We start from the raw sequence: 8831 nt of genomic DNA on the forward strand, positions 1-8831 counted from the left end.
TTCTGATTGTCTCCTTTTCTTCAGAAGTTCATTCCCTCTGCCTTTTTTACACACACAAACATGCACCCACACGCCACACCCTAAGCATGCACATAGATTTAGACCTACACACTACGCGTACCTGTATAAAATCCTACTCCTATTGAGATCGACAAAACCACCATCTAGAGCTGCACAAGTGACACGCGTCGCAGTCATAATTTGTCTTCACGCAGGAGAGGCAAATGATTCTTTCTCTAGAAGCCTGAAGGCATGCCCCGGCGAGACACGAGGCGGCTCGCCGGCGGGCCGCGGCGGGGGACCAGTTGCTCCATCCACCACACTGGACCTTCGACCCGGCATGTTCCAGTCACTAGCTCTCCACCATAGCTTGACGAATCGACGGTGGAGATCGTCCACGTCGCCGTCGCCGTCGCCTAGGGATTTACTGTGACCATGAGCGACGACGGCGAAGGTGTGGTGGTCCTGTGGATAGGAGCCGCAGTGTTGGCTTGTCATCTCCTCTCGCAGGGAGCCGCTCGCCAGTCGCCACTGCTGCTTGCTGTGCTGGTGGCGATGGGCACTAACGAGTCAGTAGTCACTACCACTACCTGTGGTGTGGGTGGGATGGCCGGGTGAAGAGACGACAAAGTGTTCCTTGGTTTGGTTTTTCTGACCTGAATGAAGATTGGATTGGTGAGCGGCTAGCCGGCTACTGACCCTGTCGCTTTCCGGATGGAAAAAGGCCATGTCTCATCTTCCACTCTTTTTCCACTCGGTAATAATTCTGCACCCCGGTGGTTACTTGCTGTACGTACAAGTGAAGTCGTCCCCCCGGTGACCTGAAAAGTTAGCAGCCACCCCTCACGGCTCGGGCTGTGTGTGAATCGGCTGCTGTCAGCTTCAGTTTAATTATATGACAATCACATACCACTCATATCCTTCATTTCCAGCTTGGCTTTGCCTGCTATGAATGATGTAACTGATCGGCCGGTAGAAGAATGAAGGATTGGATTGGGCATTTGGATCAGCGACAGGTGCTGCGGTTCTTGGCCTGTCGTGGCGGCCGGCCATCGGCGCAGTTCCTGACTAATAATGAAGTTGCAGCTAATCATGTATGTTACTGGGATTGGAAATCGGGTAGATGTACTGGTTCCAGCATAAGAAACCCGTTGGCTAGAAAGCATGTTTTATGAACTACCACTACTAGAAAACGAGGCTTGAGAACTGGTTGAAGACGTGCTTAGGCACCGGTTTTGCAACCGGTACCCCCAAACCGAAACCATTGGTCTCGGTCTAGGACACCGGGTTTTTCACCCGGTACCTTAGGCATCCATTGGTACCGGTTGGAAATACCAACCGGTACCAAAGAGGCTGTCACGCTGACGCTGCCCTCACTCAGCTAAGTTATGGAGAAAAATAACTAATCTTTTTTTAGGAAAAAAAGTAAAAATTCGCCTCCCATTCCCTCACTCAGCTGCCATGAACAGTGAGTCACGACAGTTTGGAGGGGGGTTGGGGTATTTATAGGCGTGGGCCAAAGGCACCGGTTGGTGCTCAACAACCGGTGCCAAATACTAGGCATCGGCACCGGTTAAAGTTACCAACCAGTGCCTTTGCTATGGGCACGTGGCGGCACCGGGTCATGGCCAAACCTGGTGCCATTGTCTGCTCATTAGGCACCGGTTGGTGCCACCAATACTGGGGTTTTAGTACCGGGTGATGCTTTAACCCGGTACCAAACCCCTTACTTTTGAGCGGCACTGGCCAAAGGTACTAGCTGATGTTGCAGTACTAATGCGGCATTAGTCGGCTGCAACAGCAGCTAGTACCTTTGGCCAGGATCTTTGGCCCGTTTTCTAGTAGTGTACGTACTGACGATGCAGAAAAGTATAATGCAAGCAACAGGAAACAAAACTGAGTGATCAATTCAAGGCCTCGGCGATATTGCTCAACCTCCCAAGTGCACGTCGTGAGGAAAGCTAGGATTGCATAACTCCACAACACAATGTCACTAGCATATGAGTGATAAATTGGGGTAAAAGTGTTTGTTTTCTATGGGTGAGCTGCAGCACTCAAGTAGCCTCATGTTTCGCAAAAAAAAAAAACCCTTCTCATTGAATATGCCCAATAATTAGCAATCTCCTATAATTGAACCACCCATTTAATACTTTATGGTGTTAAGTAGGTTATGTCAGCTCATGACCAATTCAAATATACTATGCATTATGCATAGGTGGCAAAAGGGAAACACTGGCTCAGTCGTTAACCACGCTACACGGTCGCAAGCCACTAAGTCATGCAGACTGTATGCGAATACGAGGGCATGTCTGTGTATGGTCATTTCTCAATTCGCTCATTTCCCTATTTTCAAAGTAAGGAGAGAGCTCAACCTTGTAATCAAGTTGATGGCGGACACCACTTTGCACTAGTAAAATAAGATGCACTGGGGATCAAATCTCATGGAGATCGACTCTTTCTTTGAAAACCATATAATGGGCCATGTGCCCATGTCATGGGCCAAATTCTAGCAACAACCGCTGCGGTTTTTTATTTTATTTTTATTTTTTTATTTTCGTTTTTTACAAAAATATATGTTCGTGTTCGAAATTTACATGAATATACCCTGGCCGCCCCGCTGCCGGGCGGCAGGGACCTGGCCGCCCGGCAGCCGGGCGGCAGGGGCTTATCTGCAAAAAAGTCGACAAAAAATTGCGCCGAGGTCCCTGGAGGACCGGCCGCCCAGCAACGGGGCGCCAGACCTCCAGGCTGCCCGGCAGAGGAGCGGCGGGCCCTGGCCGCCCGCCTGCGGGGCGACCGGCCCCCCAACCCTATGTGGACTTTACTTTCACCTTCTTTGAACATCGTTTCACATGCGCGCACATGCGGGTGCAGAGTCGTCGTACTCTATAGTCGAGGACGGTGACCCTGATCCACAACCCGGAAAGAAAGGGGAAATGTTGCACGTGTGACTCTGGGAGTAACCACGTGACGTGTGTTTAGGTCTGCCTTGCAAGGTTAACAAATTCGATTTGAATCGTCCGTCTCTCACGAATATTGAGACTGCTTAACCCTTTTGCCACATAGAGTAAGAAGTGGAACAATGATGATGAGGAATATGGTTGAATGATGAAAAATAATTATTTTTCACCATGTATGCTATTGGATAGATGCTAATGTAGAATGATTAATCGAACTAGAACTTGAAAGCTAAAATCTGAAAATAAGGACATACTCTTTGTTGCTTTTCGGCAAAAACAAACCCCTAAAGCCAAAAGCCTTGCATGTCTAGTTAGAGGGTTAAGTATATCCTAGTCGGGTAAGCCTTGCGGAGTATTAGTATACTCAGCCTTGCTTGTGGCTCAACTTTGTTTTCAGGTGATACGTTTGAAGATCAGATAGCTAGCTTGACTTGGCCGTGTACTTTACCTCCTGGTTGGTCGGTAGAGTGGGATACGACTCCGGCCAATAATGACAATGCCGAGTGATGTCATGTACGGGCTTCATCATGACATCTTGTATCGTCGTTTAGAACTCGTTTTTATTTCCGCTGCAGTTGAACTCTGAACTACTTTCAATTTGAACTTCAAGTATCTTTCTGAGATTTCGAACTTGGTTTGTAATAATTAAGTTAAGACTCTGTAATGTAATGTATTTGTGAAATGTTGTACTCTCTGGACTTACCTTCGTGTGGGTTACATGTAAGCTTTGGGTTCGATCGACGCTCAGGTGGATTCTTCGGGACTTTACCCGACAGCCCTGCCGGATTACTCCGTTTGAAGTGCGTGTTAGCCGGGATTACCTTTAGGGTGATGGTTAGCGCACTTGAGCCAGATTAATTTGGGCGGTACTGCCACACACGTCCACCTGCAGAGTTGGTTCCTGTAGACCCACGATGGCTGTCCAGGTGATATGTCGTCTATTTTCTGTTTTTATCCGTTATACATTTCGTTATATAATGTATTAACATTTGTGCACTATATGATGCAGGCTGAGCGAGGCAGGTCTTCTCACTGTGGCTCGTCTTGCTGAGAGTGCTTTAGTGAAGCTAGACAGGTCTCTACTTTCAGCTCTCGTTGACAGATGGAGACCTGAGACACACACGTTCCACCTCCCTTGTGGGGAGATGGCACCGACCCTGCAGGACGTTGCGATGCTGCTTGGTCTTTCTACCACCGGAGACGCTGTCGGGCCCTGCTTGGTACCTTCTACGTGGATGGAGGATCTTGATGAACGTTTTGCAGGTGTTGCCACCACGATTGATCCTGAAGATTTCAATGAGCACTCACAGTCGAAAGGCCCTTCAAGTCATGGCTCCTACAGTTTCAGGTACAATTTCGAACAAAATGATGTGTTGATGTATTTATGGCTTTGAAATACCTCATGTGTTTCTTATTCTCAATGTTCGTACTTCATTGCAGCCGAATCTATTGGCAGCCGATGCTGATGAGTACAGCGTGACTAGATCACTCGAGGCATACCTGCTGTGGTTGTTTGGGTATATCATGTTCAACAACTCACACGGCCACTGTGTGGATAGGGTGCTTCTGCCCTACGCACAGGAGATCGCCGATGCAGATGAGGATGCCATACCCTTATATAGTTGGGGTTCAGCGTTTCTTGCATGCACATATCGTGGACTCTGCAAGGCATCACGGCAGAATGATAGGAATGCTGTCCTAACAGGGTGCTCAATTCTGCTACAGCTTTGGTCTTACGAGAGGATTGCTATCGGTCGTCCCATGATTGACCAGTCACCGTACAAGCCGGATATGTACGGTGACATGGAGGACGACAGACCCACCATGTGGACTCTCTGATACTCTCGACAGGTATAGACCCGATAAAAATTTATATTCTATGCATACTATGGTCATACATTGTTTCCTCAATACCTTTCTTATGGACACATAATTTTTATTTTTGCAGAAAACATGGGCACATGTACAGACCCGACGGTCTTAACCTGAGTTTGTTACCGAATTTGATCGATTGACCCTAGAAGACATTGTGTGGGAGCCATACAGTCCTTCGGCTATAGCCGCACGTGCACCACTTGGGATATCTTCGGTGTGCACACAGGACCAGGGCCTATGGATGACTACTGCAGCTTTGGTGTACGACGTTGCAGTTGAGGCCCACTGCCCGGATAGAGTCATGAGGCAGTTCGGTCGACGCCAGTCTTTCCCTGTGTCTTCAACGTTGGATCGTGTTCAGCGCCACGATCATAGGTAACAAAAATGTATAAGTCCCCATGTACTAATAATGTGAAATTAATTTCTATTTAACGTGCAGTTTATCAAGGGCTGGACATTCTTTCTCAACAATGTGGGTCACTAGATTACAACCATGTGAGGCTGCGTGGGATGATGCAGGCGAGCAGTTGGCTGAGGATAACCGGTCCACACACTGAGCCTTCGTTTCGGGCGTACCTGACCTGGTACGAACCGAAGACTCGTTGCCGTTTGACGTATGTTGAAATGCATCCACAACCGCATGTTGCAACTTCGCAGGATTGCTATGCACGACACAGGGATGAGGCATTAGCTGGGGCGGTGAGTAAATATTGACGGCATTTTCGATCTTTTAAGATTTGTATACTAAGTTTTTTTGGTTGCAGTTCGAGGCCTGTAGGTTGCTTGAATTAGATTGCTCACTGAATGTAATGAGGATTCATGGCGGGTCTACGATGAGCATGCCGGCACAACTCGAGGCCTGGACCACTCAATGTGATAGAGCCCGAGGCATCCTTCAGGCCTTTAGTACGCGGATGGAGTACGAGGATTCCTACGGATCGTCGCAAGCGTCGACGTCGGTTCCTTGTGGTCCCTCATGGCAGCAGCCTCCCTTATACCACCGACAGTACGAAGGTATAGTGTGATATTTACCGATCCGTATGTTTATATGCAATATTTAAATACGACTCCACACAGGGTACGGGTACCCCGGTTCTCAGCCCTATGGAGGGCCAGGTGCCTCGCAAGGGGCTCCATTTCAAGGAACCCAGTTTACCTCTATGCCACCAGCTGGAGGGACTTTAGGTAAATATGTGGTGCATGATTTTATTTGCTTATGTTTTATGGTAAAAGGCTCATACGTTATTATTTATACTCAGGATCACAACAGTTCACCGGAGCGGGGCCATCTTCGTATCACCCTATACCGCCACCAGGAGGATATGAAGGAGCTTCTTCCTATCCATATCCACCACCACCACCACCACCACCTGGAACACAGGGTACGTAGTATAATTTGTACGGAATTGCATTCACCTATTGAATGTTGCTTAAAAAAAATTTTGTGATCTGTAGGGTGGTCTGAAGACAACGACGAGGCCTCCTTCGACAACTTTATACGGTTGTTTGCTACGTCTGCCCAGGACGATGATCCCAGCTTGCATACACCTGTGGCTTTGTTACGCCATCCTGCCAGAGACGTGAGGCCACCGGACCGTCATAGCTACCCTACATATCACGTACACGCACAACGTAAGAGAGGTCGGAATGGTAGGGGTGGTTAGTTGTTGGCACTTGTTTCTCTATTGTTATTATGGACTTTTTTCGACTGTTCGGATTATGGTTGTTTATGATTGTGGTAGTTTACTTGTCATCTGTTTCTATATATATTATTGATGTGAACTTGTTATGTTTGTGGGTTCCATAATGATCGTGAAATAAGGGAAGTTACAGTCGATCCTGCACCAATTGATTCAGTTCAGGAGTTCATCGAGTACCTCCAGATAAAGATCTTTGATCTGGAATGCAAGGTGAACCATTACGAGGAAGTGAGCGAGGGTAACACAGACGACGAAGATGATGATACCAGCAATGCTGCCACTTCACAGGATGAATCATGCACTATTCCTTACTGCAACTGCCCTTGTCACAAGAAGAAGGGCCCTGACCCTCCGGCACCACCGCCTGCACCACCTGCAATGGGTGGATACTGCGGAGAAGGTTCAACGCAGTTTGCTACGTGGGGGTACGGCTACTAGGACTACCTAGTGCTAGTGACATGCTGCATCATTGTGTTTGTTGTATTTTTTTAAATTACCTAAGGCATGTTAGCTTAGTTCAGAATCTGTTTACCGTAGTTGCAACGGGTTCTGCCATGCCACTGCATGTCTGATGTGTGTTTCATTAACGTTGTATTATGATGTAATTCCTATGGTTTACATTGTGTAATGCAGTTTTTAGTTCTTAATTCTTACCGTTATATTTGATGTGTGGTTCACAGTATTCTAGTCTCCTGAAAAGGTCCGAAAATATTAAAGGCAAGTTCGAAGATTCACTAGATTGCTTGTGCGTGCGTGGCACCTCGGCGCCGTGATCTGTGCCGCCAAGACGTGTTATCTCGGAGCCACATATTACGGCGCCGACCCCCAGGGTCTATTTCTGCAAAAAGTTACAAAAGGGCACATATGTGAAATTCTTTCGCGAAAAGGGCTAAATTGCAAAAATTACGGCCGGTCGCCCCGCAGCCGGGCGGCCAGGGCCGGCCGCCCCGCTGCCGGGCGACCGGCCCCCAGGGACCAGCGCGTAATTTTATCCGCGAATTTTTTTTTCAGAAATGCCCCTGCAGCCCCGTTGCCGGGCGGCCAGGTCCCGGCCGCCCGGCAGCGGGGCGGCCGGGGTATATTCCTGTAAATTTCCAAATCGAAAATATATTTTTGTAAAAAATGAATATAAAAAATATAAAAATAATTTTAAGGACAAAACCGAATGCATAACTATATGTATGTCAGAATCAAATTTCATACATATAGAGACATTATAAGTGAATAATCAGTAACGGTATCACGAAAAAGAGAAAAATAACAATTAAAAGACAACTATCAGAGTTATACAGCTTATCCTGGAAATGGAGACTCCAAACTTCACAGGCAATCGACTGGGGATTGCGTACGCCTAGAACTCAGCAACATCTTCAGTAGACTTCACCAAAACTTTCTCCTTCTGAGCAGCAGTAAGCAAGGGTGAGTACACTTATGGTTGGTACCCAGCAAGACCACAAGAAATAACCAGAAAATGATTTAATTCCATCTTTAAATTAAATTAATCATGTGAGGGTCCAAGCCGCTCTTCACCGTGAGCACGGCTGATATATCAGTTTTACACTCTGCAGAGGTTGTACACTTTCACCACAATTCGCGTAATAGTTCCGAAGAACTTTGAACCCAACCACGCATAGGTGCTGATCAGGCACAATACCAAACTTCCGAGGTGTGATTGCATGGGGACGCCACGAGGCCTTTACAAAGAATCCCTATATGTATGTGTTGGTCCCTGCCTTTGCGGTCCCTCAGAAGACGCAGCTTCCTTCACTCGCTCCACCACACAAACTCATAACCACCCCAACACAATATATAGTTTATCTAATTACTTAGCCAAGACCAGAGCCATATAGTATTGTGGTTGTACGATTTTCTTGGGTGGTTCCCTATGTTCCAATTAAATCATAATACTCTTGTAAATAAGCATAGATAGAAAGATGGTTAGAGTCACTTGTCTTTCTCCAAAGAAAAGCTACTCTTACTGCTCTTCAGCTCTTGCTCACTTGCAAAACTTGATCTTCAATCTTCGAACAGCGACCCTTCTACTCGAAGCAATCATAGAGCAAATATACAAAACAAACAAAGTAGATCTAAGAACAATACACCAAAAACAAAAGAAAGGCTTTAAAACAATGCACTAAAGAATAGAGCTCGCTCCTACAGTTACAGTCGATCCTGCACCAATTGATTCAGTTCAGGAGTTCATCGAGTACCTCCAGATAAAGATCTTTGATCTGGAATGCAAGGTGAACCATTACGAGGAAGTGATCGAGGGTAACACAGACGACGAAGATGATGA

The 8831-nt window shown here is 47.0% G+C and overlaps 1 long non-coding RNA gene across 1 annotated transcript; it reads left to right on the plus strand.

The window, feature by feature from the left end:
* Positions 1 to 5640: 5640 nt before the first annotated feature.
* On the plus strand, positions 5641 to 6168 carry LOC120676586. The gene is made up of 3 exons (XR_005675907.1): positions 5641 to 5849; positions 5913 to 6020; positions 6095 to 6168. It is a non-coding gene; the product is annotated as an uncharacterized LOC120676586 (long non-coding RNA).
* Positions 6169 to 8831: the final 2663 nt, after the last annotated feature.

Source organism: Panicum virgatum, chromosome 5N, assembly GCF_016808335.1.
Source record: "Panicum virgatum strain AP13 chromosome 5N, P.virgatum_v5, whole genome shotgun sequence".
In the NCBI taxonomy this organism is placed as follows: Eukaryota; Viridiplantae; Streptophyta; class Magnoliopsida; order Poales; family Poaceae; genus Panicum; species Panicum virgatum.